The sequence below is a fragment of the Castor canadensis genome, chromosome 1 (assembly GCF_047511655.1).
Source record: "Castor canadensis chromosome 1, mCasCan1.hap1v2, whole genome shotgun sequence".
Taxonomy (NCBI): Eukaryota; Metazoa; Chordata; class Mammalia; order Rodentia; family Castoridae; genus Castor; species Castor canadensis.
The window spans coordinates 114,930,005-114,955,704 of record NC_133386.1 but is presented as its reverse complement, the minus strand read 5'-3'; the positions used below and the strand labels follow the sequence as shown (position 1 = coordinate 114,955,704).

The 25,700-nt window shown below is 43.2% G+C and overlaps 2 protein-coding genes and 1 long non-coding RNA gene across 8 annotated transcripts in view; 1 reads left to right on the top strand and 2 right to left on the bottom strand.

Moving 5' to 3' along the window:
- The window catches only part of LOC141422477 (neutral amino acid uniporter 4-like), a 449,783-nt gene that overhangs the window by 164,538 nt on the left and 259,545 nt on the right, over positions 1–25,700 (top strand). The window lies entirely within an intron of this gene.
- The window catches only part of LOC141421463 (deuterosome assembly protein 1), a 409,755-nt gene that overhangs the window by 165,407 nt on the left and 218,648 nt on the right, over positions 1–25,700 (bottom strand). The gene's annotated exons all lie outside the window — the stretch shown is intronic.
- The window catches only part of LOC141414199 (uncharacterized), a 129,726-nt gene continuing 111,640 nt past the window's right edge, over positions 7,615–25,700 (bottom strand). For both annotated transcript variants that reach the window (XR_012439576.1, XR_012439593.1), the window contains exons 2-3: positions 17,546–17,617; positions 7,615–8,437 (exon numbers count right to left, since the gene is read on the bottom strand). This is a non-coding gene — a long non-coding RNA (uncharacterized lncRNA). The remainder of the gene's footprint in view (positions 8,438–17,545; positions 17,618–25,700) is intronic.

Sequence of the window (25,700 nt, the reverse complement as noted above, 5' to 3'; positions counted from 1 at the left end):
TGATGGGTTACGGCATGTTGCTAATTGCTGGTGGGTCTGTATTTCTTCCTGGGACACTTCTGCTCTTCATCATCTCTTTGTTTTGACAGTACTGGGGTTTGAACTCAGAGCCTTGCGTTTTCTAGGCATATATGTGCTATACCACTTGAGCCATGTCTCCAACCCTTCTTACTTTTGGTTTTTTTTGAGATAAACTCTTAGAGTTCTACCCAGGATGGCTGGGGTCACAATATACTTACCGTGTAGCTGGAATGACAGGCAGCACTACCATGCCTACCTTTTATTGGTTGAGATGGGGTCTTGTAAACTTTTTACTCATGTTGGCCTTGAACCATGATCTTCCCAATCTCCCTCTACTGAGTAGCTAGGATTATAGATGGAGCCACTGAGCCTGCCTAGCACCTCTCTTACCTATTCCATTTTTCCTTCAGTGTAGAAAAGAAGTATACAAATTTTGTATCAAGAAAATTCTCAGGCTCTTTCTCTTGACTACAAGTAAAGAAATTGTAATTAAAGAAGAAAAATAAAGGAAGGAAGGGAAAAGACAGAGAATCACAGCTAGAAGACAAACAAGGAAAACAAAAGGAGAAAAGAAAGGAAGAAAGGAAATTATTTCTAAGTGTTTGAATGATGTAGAAGAGAATAATTCTATCTCTATATATGCATGGGTAATTCTGTATGTGCATATATACATATACACAAATATACATAACACACATGCAACATGCATAGATCTATCTATATGCATAGTGTGTGTGTGGGTGTGTGTGCACACATTAGTATATTTCACTGTTGTTTGCTGAGATGCCTTTAAACAAAACTACACATATAGGAAAGTGCATATAGTATACAAATGATCTTGATCTCTAATCACAGCCTCCACCGAAAGGAACCAGGACCAGGGCTTCTTGGAGGAATGCCTGATTCTAGAAGTTGAGCAGTTAAGACCAAGAAGAGTCTGAAACATCTTGTTGGGGCAGGAAGCATGAAAGTGTCTGCTATGGTTAGAATGAGTGTTCCCCATAGGTCAATGTATTAAAGACTTGGTCCCCAGAGAGGTACTTGTTGTCCCGCCAGAGGCCCGAGGATGTGAGACCTCTCAGTCATAGACTAGAACCACCAGAACTATGAGCCTAAATAAGTTAATTTGTCAGGTGCTTTGTTATAGTGATGGAAATCTATTAACTCACTGTCCAAAGAATGACAAAAACATGCCAAAAAGACAGAGAAGTCAGCTGGGAGGGAATTTCACTGGTCAGATTTAGGAATAATTTGAGCATAAAACATAGCAACAAAAATGATAACAATACTTGTAATCCATTAAATAAAAACAAGAATTCATGAGCCCATTCTTGTATTAATTTTCAAAACAGAGAAATGAGGAAGGGAAAGCAGCTTTTCTTGGCAATGGAATGCCAATCAACAAATGGAGAAAGAATGGTAGAGTTAAAAATTCTTAATGGAGGCTCAAACTGGTAGGTAATATTTTAATGAGGACCAAGATATCTGCATATCCTTAAAGTATCCCAAATAAGTTATTAATTACAAAGAAAGAAACAGTGGCAAAGCACAGTGGATACTAACATAAACATTATTGGTATTGGGACCACCAATACTAAATACTTCCGGGTATAATGCAGAGAAGGATAAGACTATACGTCATTAGTCCTCCCAAAGCTACCTGGATTGAATCATGTGGAAACATGAGACACACCCAAATCAAGGGCCAGTATATGGAATAATTTACCTGTAGTCTTCAGAATCTTTAAGGTCATAAAAGATAAAGACAGTGGAAAGGTACCAGATTAAATGAGAATAAAAAGATGTGACAAGTAAATAAAATATATGTTCATGGGTTGATCCTGAACTGAGGGAAATAAAATAAAAGATGTTGTTGGGACAATGAAAACATTTTAATATGGACTATGGATGAGTGTCCTAGTCTTATTGCCATACAAAAGACTATAGATTAGGTGATTTAAATAACAGATACTTGATTTCTGACAGTGCTAGAGGTGAGCTTAGAGTGCCAGCTATCTGAAGATAGCTCTTTCCTTGGGTTGTATACAGCCATGTCCTGCTGTGTGCTCACATGACCTTTTCATTGTATGGAGAGAGAAAGAGAGGAGAGGGAGAGAGAGAGAAAAAGAGAAGGAAAGGAAGGGGGTGAGAGAGAGAGAGAGAGAGAGAGAGAGAGAGAGAGAGAGAGAGAGAGAGAGAGAGAGAGAGAGAGAGTTACAAGGACAACGGGAGGCCAATATGTGTTTCTGGAATGTCCAGTCTGCCAGGGGTTACACAATGAAGAGAGAGTGGTGGATGCAGCATTGGAGCAGGCTCTGGGGGTTCAGAGAGAAGCCCAGATCCAGCAACCTTAGTAATTGGCATCAGAATGGTGAACTGTTACTTCTGTGGGCACTTGATGTTTAGTAAAGAATGATATGAAATGGGCAGTGCATTTTACAATGATAACATGGTAATATGCTTCTACTAGATGATGCTTACATTGTGCCATTTTTATTTTAATGTAAAATTTTCTGCTATTTTTTTCATTTTTGATACTCTTTTTACTAGGTGTGGATATCAAAGCAAAATCTTTATCAAAAAATTAAGCCAATCATTGAGATTGTGGTCTTTTTATTAATAATATCATGTTTGATTGCTAAATCATTATTACATATGCATTTATGAGATGTGACATGATGTTTTAATACACACACATACACATTCTGGGGCAAGATTAAATCAGACTGGATAGGGTCCTTCCATAGTAAGCCCTTCTTATACTCAGATTCAATATATATGATTATGACCAAACAGTAAATTAAAAAAGCAATTAACACTAAAAATGAGGCAAGGTGCTGCTATGTCCAGGGACTTCCGGCATTTCCTAGAGAGTGTGAGAGAGGGCCCAGGCTTTGGTGAGACAGCAGGGCGGTCAGTGGTGCATATCCTGTCTGTGCTGAGCCTCAGGCCCTTGCAGGTGTCCCCAGGGCTTTGATCACCAGTGGGGCCACCATGGACCTGTGGAGTCTGAAGTTCGAGACCAAGGTTGACGCGCCTGCTCCTCGCTCCTCCGGAACGCGCGAGCGTGAGGCTCTCGCGGGCGCGCGCGTGGATTTGGAACCCGTAACTGTCACATCATGGAATGTTACTAGTCTCCTAGGACAAGTTCCCTGGAAACCAAAACTGGTAGAGCGACTGTCCGCGACACTGCTCCAGGAGAACTACCTTGCTGAACTGCTGATATGGACAGATACAAGGGTAAGCCGGGGCCCTGATGCTCCCCACCCAGGACAGACCGGCCACCGCCCGCCCAGCCACCGCCCGCCCGCCCCTCGCACCCCTCCCTGGTCCACCTCCTCCAGCCCAACCACCCCTCACTCCCCGCCCCTCTTCTAGCCCACAGGAGACCTTGCTTCTGCCCTTTTGGGGATTTCATGCCAGGGTTCCTGGAAGCACCAGGAAGACGGTACCGGCTCAAGCAGGGTATGTTCACCCCTTGCGGGATCAGTCACCCCCAAGGGGCCAGGCTCTCTGCGGGAATCTGCAGGATGGTCTGCAACCCAGCGACCAAGCAGATGTGCCCCAGCAGTAACAACCAGAGGCCACCTCCAGTGCCACGTCAGATGGTCTGCTGGACACTGGCCTCCAGGGAAAGAAATGCCCAGGAGCCAAGTGTGAAGGAGGCCACAGTGAGTGCCCTGAAAGGCTCGAATAAAGGGATAGTGCAGAAAGAAGGAGCAGGGCAGATGACCAACTCCACGCTGGCCTCCCCAGCAAGAAATGCCCAGCAGCCAGGTGCAAAGGACGCCACTCTCAAAGAGACAATGCAAAGTAGGGTGGAGGAAGAGTCCCAAATACTTAGAGATGGCAAGAAAAGCAAGAGAAAGTGCCATGAGAGTAGTGGGAGCAGCCCGTCAACATCTGAACCCCTCCTGGCCGATGGCTCTTCTGCTAGTCTTGTACAGAAACCTGTACCCCTGAAGAGAAGTCTCGCTTCTGAGACCTCTGATGACCCCTTAAATAAGCGGGCACGCACGTGTTCTAGGTGCTCCCCGCCAAGCAAGTTCACGTGTGGCATCCCAGTGCCCAAGCGCAATGCAATCACGAGTTCCTACAGCTCCACTGGAGGCATCTCCCAGCTGTGGAAGAGGAGGGGGCACACCTCACCCCTCTTCTCTGGACCAGCTTCCAGAGAGGACAGCAAAGAACAAAGAGAAGAGGTGCTGGGGCATGGCTCTAGTACTACTGCTCCCACTCCTCAGGTGATGGACAAGGAGTCCCATGGACAAAGGGCTACAGATGACACCACAAGGAAGGAGAAAAAGTCCTCCATGTCACTACCCACACCTGGCAGCTCTGGGAGCAGGAAACGCAAGCGGCGTGGGGACCCACTGACCTGCCCTTTACCTCCCTTGCTTGCCTATCCTATCACTCCTGAAGTCCATAGAGAGAAGAAGGCCAGATTCGAGTGGTTTAGTAAGGCTCTGGAGGACAAGACTGTTGTGGCCTCTAACTGTGTCACTAAGGAACCTTGCCTCACTTTCACCCTGCCTGCAGTAGGGCCAGCTTCCTTCCCATCCTCGCTCCCCACGCCTGCACAAGGCCCAGGTGCTACCCCGCTGCTGGCCAGTCTGAAGACCGTGGAGATCCCTGACGGCACACCATCCTTACCAGGATCTGCCGATGTAGTTAGCACTACCACCCCTGCACCAGGCCCAGGTGCTAGCCCATTGCTGGCCAGCCCAAAGACCATGCTGAACCCTGACTGTGCACTGTCCTTACCAGGACCTGCTGATGTAGTTAGCACTGGAACTCCTGCACCTGCCAAGCCACCTGGCCACACATTGACCCTGACCGCCGAAAGGCCAGCTTCCTGTCCAGCCTCCGTCCCCACCTCAGGCCTAAGCACTATCCCACTGGTTGGGCACTTGAAAAAGGTGAAGAATCTACAGGCCCCACCATCCTTTCCAGTGGTGGTTGGTGTGGTTACTACTGTAGCTCCCGCACCTCCGAAGACAACTGGCCTTCCAGCTGTCCTTAGTTCTTCACATTCAGTGACCTTTGCAGGAACATCTTCAGCAGCTTCTGTGGGGAGGGCACCTACTTCCTCCCCAGTTGTACCTATGGATACATCATCCCCTCCACCCCTTCAACCTACAGTTTCAGGCAATCTACAAGGCCCCCCCATATTTCCAACAGCTTCTGTGGGGCAGGCACCTACTTCCTCCTCGGTTGTACCTATGGATACATCATCCCCTCCACCCCTTCAACCTGCAGTTTCAGTCAATCTGCAAGGCCCCCCCATATTTCCAACAGCTTCTGTGGGGCAGGCACCTACTTCCTCCTCGGTTGTACCTATGGATACATCATCCCCTCCACCCCTTCAACCTGCAGTTTCAGTCAATCTACAAGGCCCCCCCATATTTCCAACAGCTTCTGTGGGGCAGGCACCTACTTCCTCCTCGGTTGTACCTATGGATACATCACCCGCTCCACCCCTTCAACCTGCAGTTTCAGTCAATCTACAAGGCCCCCCCATATTTCCAACAGCTTCTGTGGGGCAGGCACCTACTTCCTCCTCGGTTGTACCTATGGATACATCACCCGCTCCACCCCTTCAACCTGCAGTTTCAGTCAATCTACAAGGTCCCCCCATATTTCCAACAGCTTCTGTGGGGCAGGCACCTACTTCCTCCTCAGTTGTACCTATGGATACATCACCCGCTCCACCCCTTCAACCTGCAGTTTCATCCAAACTACAAGGTGTCCTCTGGCCTGCCCCCACTCAAAACCCAAAGGCCCTTGGCAGCATGCCTACCAACCATTCCTCCCCTACTGGCCCTGGCCTGACCTCTGCCATTTCCATGAAAAGCCAGGGAAACAACCCCTCTCTTTCCACACATGTGGGCACATTCCCAGCCTCTTCTCACCACACCATCCCCTCCAGGACCAAAACTACCGTCCCGCCCATCAAGCCCCAAAGTGGCCTCATTATACCCCGTAATTTCCTACACATGCCAGCCCACTGTTTAATGCAGACAACTGCTTTAGTTACCGGTCCCCCCATGATCACTGGTCCAGCCAGTCTACCTTCCTCAAAGCCTATGAGTGGTTTGGGGGTAAAGAGCGTGGCCAGCACCACCTCCACCACCACCTCCACCACCACCACCACCACCACCACCCCTTCCTCCAACACCCATCCCGTTCCCCCACCCTACATAGGACCCAAATCGCAGCCCACCAATGGAGGCTCAAAGAAGCAGAAGAAGAGGGTCAAGATGTCAGCCCTTATTCAAGCATTTGCTGCTCTTTCAATGGCCGATTCTGTGCCACTCCAGGCACACAAGCAGCAGAGTCGATAGAAACTGGACAAATCCATGAGGTCTTTGGTGGCTAAATTTTCTAAACTTTCCTGTGTTTGAGAGGCACCGCCTCAGTTGTGCATTGTTATTATGGATACATTATTAGTATAGATATATTTCCATTTGCTTAAAAATAAAGATACATTTCTGTATTTTAAAATAAGCAGAGTAAATACATTAATTTCATGTGTTCATGGGGCATCAGACACAGATATCTGGAAACTTTGCAAGTATTCTCAACCCCAGTGCCCTTTTTTAAATAGGTCAGGATTCTAAGGCTGAGAAGAACAAAACAAACTCAGGGAGATCTCTGACAGAGATAAATTGAAACCATGAAGCTCCTACATTTTGGTCCAAACTTTGAGTCTCCATCTGAGCTAAAGCTTACTGTGTCGTACTGTTTATTTGGTTAGTTGGTGGAGTTAATGCCAAAATTTTAATTCCTGGAAGGACTTTGCCTGAGATGTTGCATTTTTTTGCCTAAGTCATTGGCTTGTATTTTAGTATTAATAGTCTGCATGAAAAAACTCTATAAATCTTGCTTTTGGAACAAAGTTCTATAAGGAAGATGACACATCTGTGTCATCATAGGTGATATCATAGGTTATTGAGAGAGTTTCCTAACAGCTTTGGCTGAAGACAGTTATTCAGCCTGGGTTTCCCCATTTCCTCTTTTTGCAGCAATGTTGCAAGGAGAGGAAGCCACCAAGTGGATCTGGTTTAGAACCATTCTCCATCTCTCTCTGTCCAGCATCTGTACTGCTCTGGGGTGATTCAAATAGCCCTTTGTCAAAGCTAACTGCTTGGTTTTCTTCTGAGAAACACCCTTTTGCCTAATGTGGGTTTTAAAACTTCCTCATCAAAAGGTGGAAGTGTGTGTCACTCATTGGCCTGCACTGGTAGCCGGAATATTACCAGTTCCTCCAAATGAAGGCAGATGTTTGCAGAAATGAGTCAACAGCAAGAAAGTTTTTAAGATCACATAAAATTTTATTAATACAAGATTGTTATTTTTTAATCGAAAGCCCACAGCCTGTCTTTAAGGCTTCAGCAAGGGTCTTCTGAGCACTTGAATATTTCTCGCACATGTTTTCACCTCTAGGTTCTCATATGTATTCACTTAAAGTTGTAGCGGCCCAATAAAACTTGTGCCGTTCTTTCGCTTGAAGGTTATTAGATTGTGGAAACAACTTGGAGTGTAAGGCTGAATTTTAGTCAAGGGTATATTTGCATGGTCCCATTTTTGTAAGTATCAAAGTATTTTCCAGACATGGAGGCTGACCTCTTACAGTGGCTTTGTTCAAGTTGGATTAGCCAGACAAGACTGCTGCATTTGAAGTAGCTGCTTGTGATTTTTACCTTGGATTCCCCTTGTCTCTGGATAATTTCCATGAATCACTGCAGAACCATGAAAAATTGAATATTTGGGGATTTGTGTGTATGTGTATACTGCTATTGTTGCTGGATTTTGCTTTACTTTGTCAGCTGTAGTTAAGAAAAAGCTACATGCTTATGTTTATGTTTATTCACTCGACACTCTTGTTGGCTTTGGGGAATTTCTTTAGCTGAGCCTTGTACTCCTCACCAAACACACACACAGACACACACACACACACACACACACACACACACACACATGCCCACTGGGTGACAAGTGTCTGCTACAGGAGATACAGTCTTGACCTGTCACAACTCCTTGAACTTGACACATTCAGGTTATTCATCCCACAATCAGTGTAATTAAGGAGTTCCCTGTGATGTGTGGCAGGGCCTAGTGTTTAGGATTGTATCTGTATATAAGCTCCACTGTGAGCACTGTAATTGCCAAAATGTGCATGAGTGGCTCTGACCTCCTTGGTTACATGAAGGAAGGGCAGGGGCGAGAGGGGGAATGCTCTGCAAAGATCTGATTCCCATGGAAGCTTTGCTTGTTTTGTTGCTGGACCACTGCCGGGCAAATGCTGCTCACTTCTTTTAAGAAATCCCAGCTGCAGAAGGAGTTGCTGAACCCAGTAGGGAGTGTTGCCAAGACATTCTGTTGGAGCACTGCTGTGGCAATGAGCAGACATTCTCTGAAAAAGGAAAATAAAAGCTCATGGAAACATTTAAGATAAAAGGAGACTTATCTATGACCATGTCTACATAAACACAGTTTGGGATTTGGGGACCAAGTTCACACTAGTATTAATACTGTCGAGGCTCTTTTGTTCTAGGAGGCTTTAGGAAATTTTTCTCTTGGCTTAGATGATATCAGGTCTCCACTGGTGAATATGAAGTATTTGTTTTTTACATGAATTTTCTTTTTTTTTGTGCTGGGTTGAACTGAAGGCCGTGGCTCATGCTAGGTAAGCACTCTGCTACTGAGCTGCATCTCCAGCACTGTATAAATTATTCTAAAAAGTCACAAGTATAAAAATGTAAACTTCTGCTGGATTCAGTGACATATACTATAATCTCAGAACTCAGGAGACTGAGGCAGGAGAATCACCAGGTTTCAAGCCAACGTGAGCTAAATGGTGAGTTCAAGGCCATCCAAGCCTACATAACAAGACATTTCCTCAAAAATGTAACCTACAGTTAATAATATGGTTAGAGAAAGTAAATTTGGATATGATAGCTGTGGGCAGAAGGCACAGGTTGCTCAGCTGCTTTTGCTCCATTCCTTGATGGTCGGTCTTTGTGTCCATCAGACAATTCCTCCACATCCTTTGTTTTCAGTTCACTATGACTTCATCATTAATCTCAGTCCATGAGTAACATGTAGTAATGGGGAGGAAAAACCACATGGATGAATGAATCACTACTATTGCTTGAAGCTGCAGGTGTGACTTGGGGTGATGACACACATAAAGATGAGGGTGAAACCTTCCTCCATAGACCAAGTTACAGTCAGGAGGAAGTTTTTGGTCAGTCACTGCTTGGGGGCTTTTAGATAATCAAATCACATCCTCTTTCCCCCATCCTCAGTTTGGAACCTATTGAAATATGAGATACAAGTGAAACAAAGGGAGAGCAAAATATTACTACCGTTACTGATAAAAACTGCATCAAGGAATACAATTTAATTTGTGCTCAAATGGGCATCTAATATCTTCTCTACTATCCATAGTGAATCAAATCTCCCACTCAAAAATATAGAAATTCCACTTGCAGGGGACATCTCACATAATTGAGAGAAGAATGCAATGCTCCTCTGTACAGAAAACTATCTCTGCAAGATATCACAGCCCACAGGACCTTCCCACAGGTTCACGTCACATTGAACTCATCCTTCTATAAGGAAGTATGGGAAAGGAATGAGGAGAGAAGCCAGATGGTAGCAGAAAGCCTTCCATAGAAATGTGAGAGAAGAGAAGGCAAAAGTTTCTTGACATCTATTAGCAGCACAAAGAAAGTCTGAACTAGCTTCACTGTGTGCCATACTTGCAAAAATGTGCAGTAGTGACTGTGACTCGGACATCTTTGGTCACATGAAGGAGGGCAGGGGAGAGAGGAGGAAGCACTGTGAGCATCTGGTTCCCATGGGAGTTCTGCTGCTTTTGCTTCAGGGGCACTGTATGGCAAAGGCTTTGTAGTTGATGAAGCGAGAGAACAGTCAGTACCTGAAGAGTTCAAGGAGTGAAGTAGACAATGAGCCCAGGAAGTAAGGGGACTGAAAATAGCGGAGAGCAAGATGAAGGATAGAGACCAGTGATTAAGGCCAATTTTTCTAGCTCAGCTGGACAGGTAAGAGGCTGAACAGCCCATCTGACAGGTTTAGAGGGCTAAGAATACAAAAACTACACTTCATGTTTTGAGAAAGGGAAAATACTGGTGGGCCTTGGTTTCCTAGGGTTTGGGATTCCTGAAGAGCAAGGGGAAAGTGTAAATGAAAAGTAAAAATATTCTCAAAGAAATGGAAGCTCATTTTAGAATCTTCTTAATCTCCATAGTTAAATTGAGGACATCCCATATTGCAGATACCCATCAGTGTTTAGTAGAAATGAACACAATTACTTCCTAATGAAAATGGTACCAAAGAAATAAAGAATATCAGAGAAATGATAGGTAGTGAACAAATATTTATCCCAACTCTAAATGGCAAAAATAGGAGTGTGAACATGTTCAAGCTTGCTCAATTGCTTCTGTCTGACTCGGGCAGAGGTTGCTGAGAGGAAGAAGCCAGGGCCTGTGCTCCTCACACAACCGAGGTGGCCATTTACCAAACACCCTACATCTGGGCATCATTTCTGTCAGGTGAATATCCACTGACAGTAGCAGACAGGAAGGTGAGGAACGATGAGGGATTAGATGACAAGAGCTGCAGCTGGAATGACAAGCCATGGTGACAGACAGCAACCTGTCCCCTGTGAGCAGGCTTTAAGGAATCAAGATGGACTATAGGGTCCTTTTCCTTCTATTTTATGATAAAATTCCATAGCCCTTATCTTGGAGATTCATTTCCCAAAGATAAATAGGCTGGTCAAGCAGAAGCTTCAACAAGAATGTAGGAGAGAGCTGCCAGCAAGGAAAAAAGGGTAAGAAGTCTCATACCACATGCTTGTACAACGGGCTCCAGGCATAAGGACCAAGAGCTTGTTTTAAGTGAAAGAGAAAGGAGATATAGCAGAGCTGGCAGGAAACTCCCTGGAAAATATAATCCTATATCCAGTTCCCTACTTTCCTGTCAAGGTATCTCACTGCTTCCAGGTCGCATTTCCTTGAAAAAAAATGTTATAAAGGAAAAAGGAAACGGGAGTAAATCTGGATGGTCAGAAAGGGAGCAAGGGAAAGAACTCTGGGTTAGGGGCAAGAGCGATGCAAGCTGGCCTTGGCCGGGAAGGAGCTTGACTTGCTGGAGGGACCTAAGGAAGCTGGTGTGACTAGTGCAAAGTCAGCACAGGAGATATGGCAAAGTGAAATTGAAGAGATAGAGCTCTGTGTACATGGTACCCAACTACTACCCCAAGGTTGTTCCACGATTCCATTGCTCCCCTCTGTGTAAACCATTAGATCTTGCTTCAGGCCAAAACTGCTCAACTCTGGGGAGGGGAGAGTCTTACATACCACACGGCTACCCCAGGAATTCAATGAATAATTCTTCCAACCAGCAAACAGTTTTGAAGATGGAACCCAAGGCTGAATAAGCTCTCAGAGACCTTAGCTCAGGGAGGATGCTCAGTGCCAAGTACCAAGGCTATTCCCACCGTGCACCTTCACCCACCTCCACTGCTGTAAATAGACCCACTAGGAGCACAACAGAGGCTCAGCTACTCCATTACACTAGTTAAGAACCAAGCTGCAAGCTATAGACTAGCTAACACCAGGGAAATAAACTATTGCTGTGCCAAGACTAATCAAGCAATAGGGTAGAACAGGAGAAAACAACTGTTGAACTAGAGAGCCCAGTTGTGGCCCTGATGGTGGCACCTTGAGGAAAGCTGTGGGTTCAGGGGCCAAATCAAAGATGTATCTCCATAGTGTAGCCGTGCAAGCAGCTATCCTCTCATGACACAGACTGGTGGCCCAAAGACATGCTTTTTAACCAGGAAACTAACCTTAGACAATAGATGCAAATAAGGCAACAGATACAAAAGTAAGCTCCGAGTCAAAGTAATTGCTGAGCCAATGTTCATATAAGGGCCACACTGTAAACCTCCCTTTGAGGCATAAAACTCCAAGCTAGTAAAGGAAGTCAGGTCTCCATTAAAAACATAATAAAATAAAATAAAAATCTTAAAAAGGACAAACATACTCCAAAATCTAACAGCACAGAGAGCTATTTGCAGCTGGAAGTAGGTCTCTGTATTTTTTTTCAAATAGTAGGCTCCCTTTTGCTATCTGTGGGTGCAATTTCGAGTCCTTTTTCCAAAAGAAACATTTGGCTTCTACAGGGAACCTTAGAGATCCCCTGTGACTGAGTATGGAAGAAGGGAAAGGGACCCGAATTTCACCAACCCCCGTCCCCGCTGTGGTGAGGCTGAGGCCTGGCCCCTAAAGATCAATTTCCTTTAGGTGGTACTTGGCTCCGAAGTATTTGTTTCAGAAATTGCCCAGATGACTCATCAATAGTAGCTTTCAGGGGCTCTTCCCCATGGGCCTTGTCTCTCTTACATCTTATTTCCTGTTGGAATGGATAAGCAGGTACTGTTTAATGCCTCTGACTGAACAGAAAACCAGGAGCTGAGTGAGGCTGGGGAGGCCAGGTGGGGTGGATCAGTAGAACAGCAGCAGGTGAGCAGGAAGGCATTAAAGCATCCCAGCCAGGCAGTGCACTTCACTGCTTCCTATGAACACAGGGTGGTATGAATTCAAATGAAAGTGCCTTATACCCAGTAGACAGTCACACATGGTAGCTTTGGTTCAGTTCAGCTGGGATTTGAGCCTGAATGTTTTACCACCACATTTCCTATCACATACTATGTTAGGCAGTAAGAAGATGATAATAGATAAAAGAGACCATGACTTTGAAAGGGCAGGCACAGAACAGGTAATTTCCATGCAGCACATCAAGGATTCTTATAAAGGTAGATGTGGGATAACATGGTACCCATTATTTTTCAGGGCACTGTGGTCAATGGGGTGGATGGAAGGATTGGTTAATTTTCTGTTTCTCTCTCAAGGTGGACCACCAAGCCAGAACACTGTTTTAGTCAGTGGTATGTCCATTAGGGACACTGAGGGAGAGGGTAGCAGGGGAACTAAGGAAACATTTAAGTAAGGAAGGAGTTAGTCAAATGCAGGACAATGGTAAGGACAATTCAGTCAGAGGAAACTGCACGAATAAAGGGATAGCCAATGGAAAGCTATATGCGTTTATGGAATTAGAGGCAGGTTGTTGACACAGTGCAGTATGAAGACAAGCACTAGGGGTGCGGTGAGAGGAGAGGACAGGGTAAGGACATGGGAACCTCAAACAGTGAACACTCATGTGTGGAAGGCCACAGAGGGCAGCTACATGGGATGATGAAACAGGATCTGAAATCTCTGCCCCAATCCAAAAATATGCTTCCCTACCAAACTGCCTAAGCACTCACAATTTTTCACTATCAAGCCCACATTCGTCAAAAACACCTGTCAAGGCCCGGTGCTGGTGGCTCATGCCTGTAATCCTAGCTACTCAGGAGACAGAGACCAAAGGGATGGTTGATACCCATCACAAAAAAGGGCTAGTGGAGCAGCTCAAGGTGAAGGTCCTGAGTTCAAGCCCTAGTACCACAGGGAAGGGGAAACAAAAAATAAAAAAAAACCCTGTCACATCTTCCTCTCCAACTAGCTTATCAGATATAATAGCTAGATGAATTTTCACAAACCAATGAGGTAGGGACTTTTACCATCCCATCTTACACATGAGAACAAAGCACAAATAGGTTGAGTAACTTGCCAAAAGTCACATAGCAAACAAGTACTAAAGTCAGGATTCAAACCTTGTCAGTCACCTGGGTTTGGGTCTGTTCTCTAAACCATTGAATTATCTCAAATCCATCTTCCAGTTTGCTGTTTCTCTCCTCAGCTGAGTTCATCCTGTGTACTCACAGGATGAATTTTTCATTTCCCTAACTCTGTTTTCCAATTCTAGATTCCTCAGTTCTTCTGAAGTCTATCTGCTTTTCTGTGATATTATCCTGTACTTGCCCTGTGGCTTTCATTTCCTCTTCCACCACGAAGCATTTTAAACACACATACTCGCAAATGTGTATACTGTCCTTAGTTCTTATTGTAGGAATTCACCCATGTGTTTTGTCTGCTGACTGTTGCTGATGTTGGCTTCTCCCTTTCCACTGCATGCAGCATATTAAAAAAAAAAAAGAAGAAGAAAGAAACTCAACATCAGCAGGAGTTTTCCATTGTTGGTAGCTTGATTTTTAAAATTGTGGTTTTGGTGGAAGACTCTTACACTGAGATGTTGAGAAATTTTTATGAACTGGTTTTGGGTTTTTGAATGTCAGGGTATCAGTTTAACCAATTCTACACCAAGTTGTTGTGTTATCTTCTTGTTTTGTGGCTTGTGTGGCACATGAGAAGAATCCCAATCCCAGACCCATGCTCTGTAGCTCAATCCCAGTGGCCCAGGGTGATGGGTAGATTTCCGTGACACCACCATTCTCAGAAGATTTCTCCTTATTTCATAACTGAAGTCAGTCATTCTCACTCACAGTCTAGTCCAGGGAGTTTGTTTGCTGTGTCCTTAACTCAAATCCCAGTGGGACAGACATTCCAGGCCCTCACAGCATTCATCCCTATTTTCATGGGATCTTTGACTTTATTCATCCTTACTAAGCACTGCTGGAGCATCGAGCTTGCTCCTCATCTGTAGAGCCTGGAGATTTCTCTTTTGTGATCTGGCCAGACCACGGATTTTGATTATTTCCACCACATCTCTCTGTAATTAGGGGAAATGACCTTTGAGAGCTCAGTCCATCAAAGTGACCAGAGGCCTTGATTTCCCATTTAGATATCAGTCTTCCCAATGAGGTTCTGAGTTTGTGCAGGACAGAAACCTTTTTCTGACTAATTTTATAAATCCTACCCTTGAAAATAATACACAGACCAGAGAAGGAATCAATAAAAATTTAATCAATGAATGAATAAATGAATTAGGCAGCTTTCTCCCTGTTTCTAAATGGGAATTAAAGACCAGAGTTCAATTATCATTCAGAAAAGAAGGTATAAGAATCCCTTGAAAGCCACCATGCTCTTTGGAAGGCTGCTCTGAACCAAAAGAGGAGCATGGAGCTGCCCTATCCTGCCCTCTGACCAGCAGGCTCACTACTACTGACACTATTTCCTTCTTAAAAGACAACAGCTGATAATTACAGCACCAGTGTGGAAGAAATTCCAAGTTTAGCAGACTGACTGCTCCACCAGCAGCTTTGTCACTTAACTTTCCTTCCTTCCTTCCTTCCTTCCTTCCTTCCTTCCTTCCTTCCTTCCTTCCTTCCTTCCTTCCTTCCTTCCTTCCTTCCTTCCTTCCTCCCTCCCTCCCTCCCTCCCTCCTTCCTTCCTTCCTTCCTTCCTCTTTCTCTTTCTTTCCTCCCTCCCTCTCCCCTTCCATCTGTTCTCTCTCTCTTGTTTGTGATACTGGGGTTTGAACTCAGGGTCATATGCTTGCTAGGCAGTCACTCTACCACTTGAGCTACACCTCTGGCTGGTTTGGGGTTTTAGTTACTTTTTCTGATAGAATCTCATGTTTTCACCCAGGGCCAGCCTCCAAACACAATCCTCCTGTCTATAGCCTCCAGCATAGTGGGGACCACAGCTGTGCACCACTACATTGGCATATCAATTGAGATGGGGGTCTTAACTAATTTTTGCCCAGGCTGGTCTTGAACCATGACCCTCTCCTTCCAGTGATCTCTACCTCCTGAGTAGCTGGGATTACAGGCACGAGTCACCACACCCAGCCTTTATTGCCTTTCTGGGCACATACCAGTGCTGTGTTCTATACCTCTTTGGAGCCTGGTCACTAACATGAAGTGTGTCATGACCTAATTGCTCTACTGGTTCCTAAAGAGCTTGCAGAAGAAGTTCACATATTGAAAGTACCTGGTATGGTACCTGGCACAGAACAGGCATTAAGTTAACATTTACTGACCTTTACTTCCTCTTCTTTAAAAAATTCCCATAAAAACTTCTTAGTAATCCACTGCCTCCTCAGCATTGAGCTCAGGAGCCTGAGGTGGGGAGGAATAGCACACGATCCCTGCTTTATTCCTTAATTAATCCTCTATTAGCAGCAGAATGTCCAGATTTAATATGACAACAGAAAGACTGATGATAAATACTCTTTTATTTAAGATGAAAGATATCTCTGCCTATCCAGACATCCTAAAATGCCTAATAAAGTGTAACCAGCAAAATGATTGCATCCACTGCTGTTTTATACAATAATCTCTCTGCAGACAGGAAACTCCCATGAAAATGTTAGCAATAAAAAGACAGCCAATTAAGAAAGGTAACTTTGACAGTGACTTTTAACTTCCTTTTACCATTGTAATTCCAGCACTTAGAATCATGCTTGAACTAAAGTAGAAACTCAATAAGTTTGTTGAAGGTGAGTTATTTGTACACATAAGTACACATCATTCTACACAACTTCATTGAGAATTTATTATGAAAAGAGTCTGGGCTAGATTTTGTCATGGAGACAAGAGAGAGGGAGGGAAAGAGGGAGACAGAGAGAGAAAGAGAAAGAGAGAGAGAGAGAGAGAGAGAGAGAGAGAGAGAGAGAGAGAGAGAGAGAGAGAGAGAGAGAGACTTACAAGGAATTTCTAAGCTTAAGGGAGAGGTAGACAGGTATTTTAATTACCATGGTATAAAACAGAAGATGCTAAGAGAAGCACATAGGAAAGGACTACAGGAGCACTAGAAAAGGAATGGCCACTTCCTACTGAGGGAAGAGACAAGCCTGAGGACAGTATAGAATTTATGCTGAGTTTCAAAGGAGTAATTAATTGTGGCCTTGCAGAAGATGGAGGATGGGTATTGGCAGACAGGCAACCCATATGGAAAGAACAGGATATACAAAGAAGAAAGAGAAATTTGGCTAGAGATAGAGAAAGGGACATAAAGGTGACTGAAAAAAAAAAAAAAACAACCAAGGCTGGAAAAGAAGCTTGATCCAGACTGCAGGGGTTTTGGATGTGCCCAGGTCATGGGACCTTTAGAGTAACCGAAGTTTAGCATATGGTGAGGATTAATTAATGCTAAGGAACAACTCCATAGCAGGAACCTATTCCCCACGTGCATGTAGCAACTGCCATCTGCACACACAGGCAATTACCAACATTCAAATACCCTACATCAAATGCTCATCTCAAAAGGTCACCTACAAATAGCCCTGATCAATCCTGGCCCAGGCTGAATCAAATCCCCTAAATAAGATCCACTATGTAGTGTCAGGAAGGTCAGAAACAACCCTATTTCACATCTTGAAGCATTTTTACCATGTGGAACATTTTAGAGGAAGAGGGAAAGGAAAGGAAGAAAAAACATACAAAAAAAAAAGAAGAAATCCTCTCTAGAAATAATAGAATTCCAAGGAATTAAATGTTAAATGATCACAAGTAGGCTGGGAATTTATTTTGGCCACCACCTCCTTGTGATCTGATAAGCAATTGATTTCAAAGATGATCATGCCAAGATTTAAAATGCAGCTGAGTGAGTCCTCTCTTCTCGCCTCCCCTGTGTGTCCCATGTACCTTTGTCAAGATCGCTTGAAATGTTCCATGATGAGGTAGGCACCAACTCAGCAGTGACTGATAACTCTGTTTCTGGAAAGAGAAAGAAAAGGGGGGTAAGACAAGGGCAATATTAAATACAGAAACTTACCAGGCTGTTAAAGAACTAAAGAACCCGCCTCCAGAGAGAGAGACCAAGACAGTCCACGTTTATAAAACTGGAATGGCTGGCTGCTGCTGGCCAAGCAGAGCTGCCTGTGTCTTAGAGGACCCCCCAAATAAACAAGAGGCCAGATGGGAAAACTTTACATAAAAATTGGCTTGAAAGTTGAAATTAAAAATCTTAAGCTAATGGAAAAACATATTGACAGAAATGACCACACATTAGCAGACAAACTCTTCCGTTTCTTATTAGGAGACTAGCCTTGGATTAAAATATTCAATAGTCTTCCCATGGAAAATATGAACAACGTTGCTTTCATCTGCTGTGTTTGCAAAATTGATAGCAGTTTTATGACTCGAGAAATTAATTTCTCTGTATTGGCACTTCAGGTCAAGACATTAAATGGTAATTTTCAAACCACCACAATTTAAAGCAAACATGCAAATCGACAATCTAAAGATATAATGCACTATGAAGATTTAAATTTTTAAATAATAGACTAATATACAAATGATGTTTTGTGGTTGTTTTTGACATGTTTTTGAAATCTTACACTAACCTTCCCTTAGGCTCTGTCCACACACACTCACACTCCCCATATCACAGAATGATAACGTGGACAGAATTTTAGAGGTTTCAGGGTCAGAAGCTATATGGTGCACACAATTTACCCCCTCACGACACCCCTGCCATCCAGTGCAGAGCTTGCTAATCCGTTGTTTAGTCTGGCATCTGCTGTACAGAATACACAGCGTATTCTAAGTAGCCACTAAAAACAGGTCTGAGTTGGAACCCAAGTTGAACTTTAATAAGTGGAAGAATTAGAATTCAAGTCCAGGTCTGCCTGATTCTGCTACCCACACACATCCCAGGGGCCCGTGCTGCCTGCTACTCAAGGCTGGGAAACCAAACTTTTTCCCCACCTTACCCCTGGCTTCACCTTTTCACAGAGATAAACACGCTTTGTACATTTCCTTATTTACTGATGGTGACTGTCTGCCAAATGGCCATGGACGCCACACCTCCTTGTCACTGACTGAGCTTTAGGGACAAATGTTTACCTACTGAGACCTCACAAGGGCCACCTCCAGTCTGTCTACTTGCCACATGTGGCAAAGACAAAAGGGTTGTCGGGTTTCTGCACACCTCCTTGGTGTATTTGCTTCCCTGTTCTGGAAACAGGTAGGAAGGAAAGCAGATAAATGACACAACCCCTCCCACACCCAGTCTTGTCTTGTCCTGAACCAAAACCTGCATAGATTCCTTGGAGGAGCCATGAAGTCAGATGCACAGTATGGCATATAAAATTCCAAAATATGAAATAAACAAAAAGGTAGAAAAAGTACTTAATACAAAACCACAGTAAGAGGCAGTACTCCTATCAGGTCCCTGTCCTAGAGTCAGGTATTTGGAGCAAGTGATTGCACCAGGAAGTACTCACGGTTGACACTTTGGGGTCGGCCACATATCACTCATTAGACCCCCATCTTGCTGCCACCCACTCTGGCTCCTTCCATGGTGACAGACAGCCTTTGTTTGCAGTATGGTGCCCTACTGTGGCTCCAATATCAGACTTTAGGGAGCTGGGAGCAGAAGTGTGGTAGCCCAGGTGGCGTTTCAGGCCAGGAGGCAAAGGCTAGAGAAGTGGTGGGATTAAGAAAGAGCTCAGCAGCATTTATATTCAGTATTTTCATGGCTTCATCTTACCACAGCTCACAGCTAAATTGCCAGAAATATAGGTTTCACTTTACAGTATTAACTTCATAGAAAGTTAGCTCTATGTCACTTGGTTTCCCCAACATGAGTTTGAATTGCTGATTGAATATAATTTGGGACCGATGACATATGAATAGATTCTTGGCACTGCTAACAGTGAAACTGCTCCACGTGTGTCCCTCGATACTAATTTCCACTCAGTTCTTGTGCAACAGCAAAGATAATTTCAATATGTGAGCTCATTAATTGATTGCACTGAGTCTAAGGAATTTTGTTCTCGGCCTCAAGATTCATTCCTTCAAATAACCACATGTTCAGCTTCTCAGATAAAGATGGTAATACAGATAAAATATTTTTAAATTTCTTTTTTTTCTTTATTTTTTGGTGGAACTGGAGATTGAACTCTGGGCCTCATGCTTATTAGGCAAGTGCTTTACCTCTTGGAGTTACACACCCTAGTCCGTTTGCTTTCAGTTCGTTTTTCTGATATGGTCTTACACTTTTGCCCAGCAGATCTCAGATGTCAATCCTACTACCGCTACCACCTCACTTGGTAAAAATGCCATTTTCTGAGTCCACATTTTTTAAAAAAAAAAAGAAGGCTGACTATTTTATGGGAAAATACTAATATTAGAAATTTCCTGTTGCAAAATTCTTTCCCTGAAACTAAGACTAAACTTTAAATGAGAAAAACTAAGCACATCTCAACTTGAGCTCCATCCAGTCTGTGCTCACAGCAGTTTTAGACAGAGACATGGCTACCAATCCTGACCCTGGAGGAGTCGACTGATGGAGTCAGCTCCTTTCCCAGTCCCTTCACCATTAAAAAGGATGAGCCATTTCCAAGGCGCAGCCTCTCTCTGTGTAAATCACTGTTAATACGCGACATTTAGGATACAGAATATAGCACTGGGAAGTGAACACCTGAATTAAAGGGCCACTTTCCGCCATTTATAAACCTTGCAATGATAAACAAGTTATTTGACATCTTTTGACTTCCACTTTCTCATCTGTAAAATGCAGACAATACAAGTCAACCCGAACAACTGCGGCAATGATTAAATTTGCTAATGTACTAAAAGGATCCTGCACAGTGTCTGGCTTGGAGTGGCGACTTGGGATGTTCTGTGCCATCTTCTCCATCCAGTAAGGCAGAGAGTAGCCACCCTCCGTGTGGACAAATTTAGTTAGCTGCTATGTCACTGTCTGTGTTGGAAATCTTGCATTTGCCACGCTTTTAAAAAGACTGTATTTCACATGCTGCAGTGATCGAAGCCACTGTTTTCATTTTGTGAGGTTTTCCTGAATTGGTCACCAATTCTCTAAGGAACTTAAGTGTTTATATGTGGTTTTAATCAATTTAAGCAAATCAAGTATGTTTTAGAAAACTTCAACCCTTATCTTTCTCAACCTCTGTAGGAGAGCAAACCTCAAAAGCTATTCTTCAGATTTGATCAATAGGACCTATTATCTTTGCACTTTCTCTGATGATTGACTTTTTTGGCACTGATTCTGCAAACCATAAGGTTTTAGTATTTAAGCCTGAACAGTGGGAGTGTTATTTGCAAGGACAGGGTGGGGGGAGAAAAGCCTTGAATGCTCCTCACAGATGAAGTCTGTGTTTCAAAAAGATTAGTGGTTCATTTCAGCCCTCAGCAGGTAGAGAGCCCAGCGTTCACAGGATGCAGAAGCTCTTCTAAGAAGTGCCCAGCGACACCACATCCTGCATTCCTGAAGTAGTGAAGCATGAGTTATGAGTGGCAGCCTAGTGGCCACGAAGGATGGTGCAACAGAAACAACTGGCTACCTCATAGCCATTCTTGACCAGAGTCACTGAGTCCTACAATCATCCCTGCATGGACTCTACCAGGAGTCCATGGGATTTCTCTACCAGCTTACACTCTTTGACTCCATAGCATTTTGTGTATGCATCAGTGTAGGAGCAAGAACAAGATCTGATGGTATAAAAGACAAGAAAACAAAGCATTAGGCCCTCCTTCAGCAGCATCTGCTCTACTCTTATTTGTAAAATTTATGCAAGTGTGGTAAGAACTTTCCAATGCTTGACTTTTTTTTTAATTGTGCGAGCCAATCCCCTCTTTTTACAGATGAAGAAAGCAGGCCTATAATCAACTTGCTTTGCCAAAATCACATCGGTTCTAAGCTAGAAATGGCTTAAAAATAAAGACATGCCAACTTCTTGCCAAGCTATATTTTCTTCTATCTTTGCTCCTAAGATGTGATATGTGTCATCAGAGTTGAGACACTCAAGGAATTTCCAAGCAGCCAGGGTCCTGCATACCAAAGGGGCTCACTTTCTTGCTCTACTTGTTATCTTTTGGGGAGGGTGTGGGTAGACAGGAATGACTTCAAGATCTACGGTATGCAGAGCTATTTCAGACACCACTCTAGCTTCATTTCCTTTTTCTCCCTTGTGCCTCAGTAGAGAAGCTCACAGCCAGGTAAGACATCTTACCCATCCTGGAACAGGAAGTCTGCTTGCCTGGGAAGGGACAGTCAGTCAACCTGGGCATGGCTCCAGCCCGAGACTCACAATTCCTACATCTAGGGTCCTGAAAGAGAGATCCTCTTCGTTCTGGGGACTCGGCATACTTTCTGAGAAGAGAGGAAAGTCAGGAGTGGAAAATACTGTGTTCATTGTCCATAAGGACTTCAGAATCCTTGCTGACCCAGTTCTGGATTTCTGGTGTAAATGAAATTATCAGTATAGTCAAAGAAAGAAAGTGGTACAATCGTGAAACCTGAAATTCCTACTCACTACTCAACCATGCTACCTGTGAAATCAAGGGCTTTGTGTGCATGGCAAAACACGTAATTACTTTGTAAGAAGCACAGCTATTGCATTTGTGAAAAAACCTTTTTTTTTTTCTTGCTGTACTGGGGTTTGAACTCAGGGACTCACATTTGGTAGGCAAGTATTCTACCACTTGAGCCATGCTCCCCAGCCCAAAACCATTAATTTCATTAATTAAAAATTCAAAATATATGAAAATTTGAAGTATTATGCATATATACAGTGGGGAAAACAAAAACCTTGAAAAAAGAAAAAGAGGAAAGAACCATGCAGAAATTTTCTCCACGTCTGAGGGGCTCTGCTTGTGCTCAGGGATTATCTCAAAAATTCTCTTAGAATATTGGATCCCAACCAATATCATCTCCATTTATAACTGAAGAACCTGAGGCAGAGATAATAAGGCACCTGTGCACTCAGCAGCAGCTGTGCTCAAACCCAGGACACCATGTGTTAATAGTTTATCTCTTTTTATTACTGAGTAATATTCCATGGTGTGATGTTATATACTTTGTTTAGCCACTCACCTCTGACATTTGGTGATTTCCATTTTTTGACTATTACAAATAAAGTTGTTACAAATCTACTCACAGGCTTCTGCGCTAAATTATTTATTTCACTCTAATGGAAATGGAGACTCTTTACTTCCATTTCCTGCATTTCCCCACTTTATTTATTTATTATCTTTAAAATATAACTATTTTTAATATCGTTGTACTGGGGTACATTGTGACATTTACAAAACTTCTTATAACACCTCATAGTCAAGTTCACCCCTCCATCATTTTCCTCTCCCAACTTTATCCTGCTGTACTAAAATAAATCCTTGATAAAACTTTAGAAAATGCAATCAGGAAGGAAGGAGTGTGTGCAAGAAGCAATAATAAGCCAATCAAGTGAGATATATTTGAAATTTTTGTCACTAAAAATGAACACATGATAATAGGTGCAACAGAGGCAGGGAGAGGGTTCTGAGGCAGAGCTGAGGAAGGAGACACTCCACTTGAGGGAGAACAAACCCCCAAAATAAGGGGATGTTCCTTTGAAAGTCTGTTCTGGGTGGAGAGGGGGCCTGTGCATCAAACAACTATGGCACATTAGGGCACGTAACTCTGTAACGGTTCTACTGAACTGAAGCAAAAAATAATTCTTCCAATCCAGGGGCTTGTAGTTCTTTGGGAAGTTTGGTCTTTTTTTTCCCCCTGGAAGACCAAAAGGAAACATTCTGACTAGTTACTGAGCAGGCAAGATCTCTTTAGGGATAGTACAAAGTTCTAAGAGAAATTTCAAATTGGCTTAAGCCTTGACCTTCCCCAAGGAGAAGGTCAAGGGAGCAGACCTGAAGTCAGCACTGCCTCATTCACCTGGTGCCACCAGGTACTCAGTGGATGCACAGTGTAATAAGAGAATTAGTTCATTCCAGTGCAAGCTGGACAAGACAAGCTCCCCGCTGAGGTCCATTTCATGTCCATTCGGCTGCTGCAGACACCTCCGGATTCTAATGACATCAACAAACTTCACTTTTATTCTTGACTGACTTTCCTTACACACTCTTCCCCTCAAAAGTGCCTCCTACTAATTCTTCCTCCTTACTCATCCTTCTATGTCATCTTTGGTTATCTAATGATGTTTGTCATTGTGTTTTTCCCTTTGTACATCCTGTATTTATTTTCATTTCATATCTATAATCCATTTTATAATCCAAGTCTATTACCTAATACTCTTCTCTGGCCAACTCAAAGTCACTGGCCATTTAAAACAAATAAAGGACCCTAGAAAGAAGTTTTCATTACTAATCACATATCTGCCTTTGTCTACGGAACAGGGTACTCAAAAGTTTTCTATTAGAGACAGGGAATGACTCTTCCAGTTTTAATGATTCAGCTCTTGCTCTAGCTCTATTTACTTCCTAAACTGATTTTTCAACAAGGCCCGAGTCTTTTTTTGCTTTTATCTCCCTAACAACGTAAATATCCACTGGGAATGGAGAGTTGTTCTAGTGTAGTTGTCTAAGAGATTCTAAATGTTCAGTCCCCTTTGCCTGTATAATTTACACTTGGCTTCTAAAGAGAGATAGTAATTGCCCATGTAACATGGTACAATGCAAATGTTAAATGATTTCTGCTCCAGCCTGCTAGTTCAGAGGCTAATGATGAAGCACAATATAGAAAACAGAATTCTTTTGTTGGGTGGGGGTGTGGTGGGGAATGGTGCTGAGGACCCAACCCAAGTACCACAGCAAGGTAGACAAGCATTCTACCACTAAGCTATACCTCCAGCCCCTAAAATAGAATTTTTGCTTTGTTTTGTTTGAGACAGGGTCTTACTATGTAGCCCAGGCTGGTCTCAAACTCACTTTCCTCCTGCCTCTGCCTCTTGAGTATTTTGATGCACAGATTTTGTCTCTTTGAAAAAATGTAATGCTGACACCAATAAAATCCTTCTCATTCTGGAATCTTAAACAGAAGAACACTTCAGTTTAAATTACAGAAGAAAAATCATGAAATTCAACAGGAAAATAAATCTTCTAAGTGATGTTCAGTTTATTATTGAAAAGGCAAAAACAATTGGAATTACCCTAATTTTCTACTTTACAATTTTCGAATTAACTTTATGTTCTTTTGGCCATTGGTGAGTCATATTTCTCCCTTTCATTCTGATTAGCTAGTACATATCTTGAGAGCAAGGACCCTGTCTCAGGAATTCTTTGTGTCCTACTTGACTTCCAGTAAATTCTGGAGTATGAGGGAGGGAGGTAGTACAGCAGAAAGATGAAGAGGGTCCATTTTGGACTTGGACATATTCAAATCCTGGGTCTTGGGCAAGTTACTTCACACCTCTAATCCTTAGTTCTTCATTCATAAAATGGTCATAATAGTAAGGACCTTGCAGAATTGTTAAGAGGCATAACTGAGATAATATTTGTACATGAGTTTAGTGCCCAAGCAATGGTAAGTGTTAGCAAAGCAGCCCTTACCACTGTCAAGTAAAGGCTCTTTTACTAACCATGCACTTAACCTGAAGGGTGTTTAATGTAGCAATTCCCAAACCTGGCTGGGGAGCTTGCTAAACAAAAATACCCCATCTCCTAACTGTTGAGTGTCCCTGGGTGACTCTCACATCATCTATAGACTAGCATTGGTCTTCTACACACCACTGGAGTAGCAAAGTTCAAATAGTGATATGCCTGCAAAATAAAGACACCAAAATGCTTAAGTGAACTGAGAAGTTTCATGTAATTTAAGAATCTAGGAAAAAGGGAATTGGCAGACTATTCAGTTTATCAATGACTATTAACCAAGAAAAGATTTGTAACTTTAGAATATCTTTCAAAGCCCAATGTTTATGTCCAACTTGAAGGTTCCTTTAATTGGCTGGCCATTAATTTAACCACATAGATTCTGAATGGAAAGTTATGACTCTGTAAGGAGCAATGCAGGGCTGCCTTAGCCATTATCTCCATTACACAAGATCTCGATAGCTGG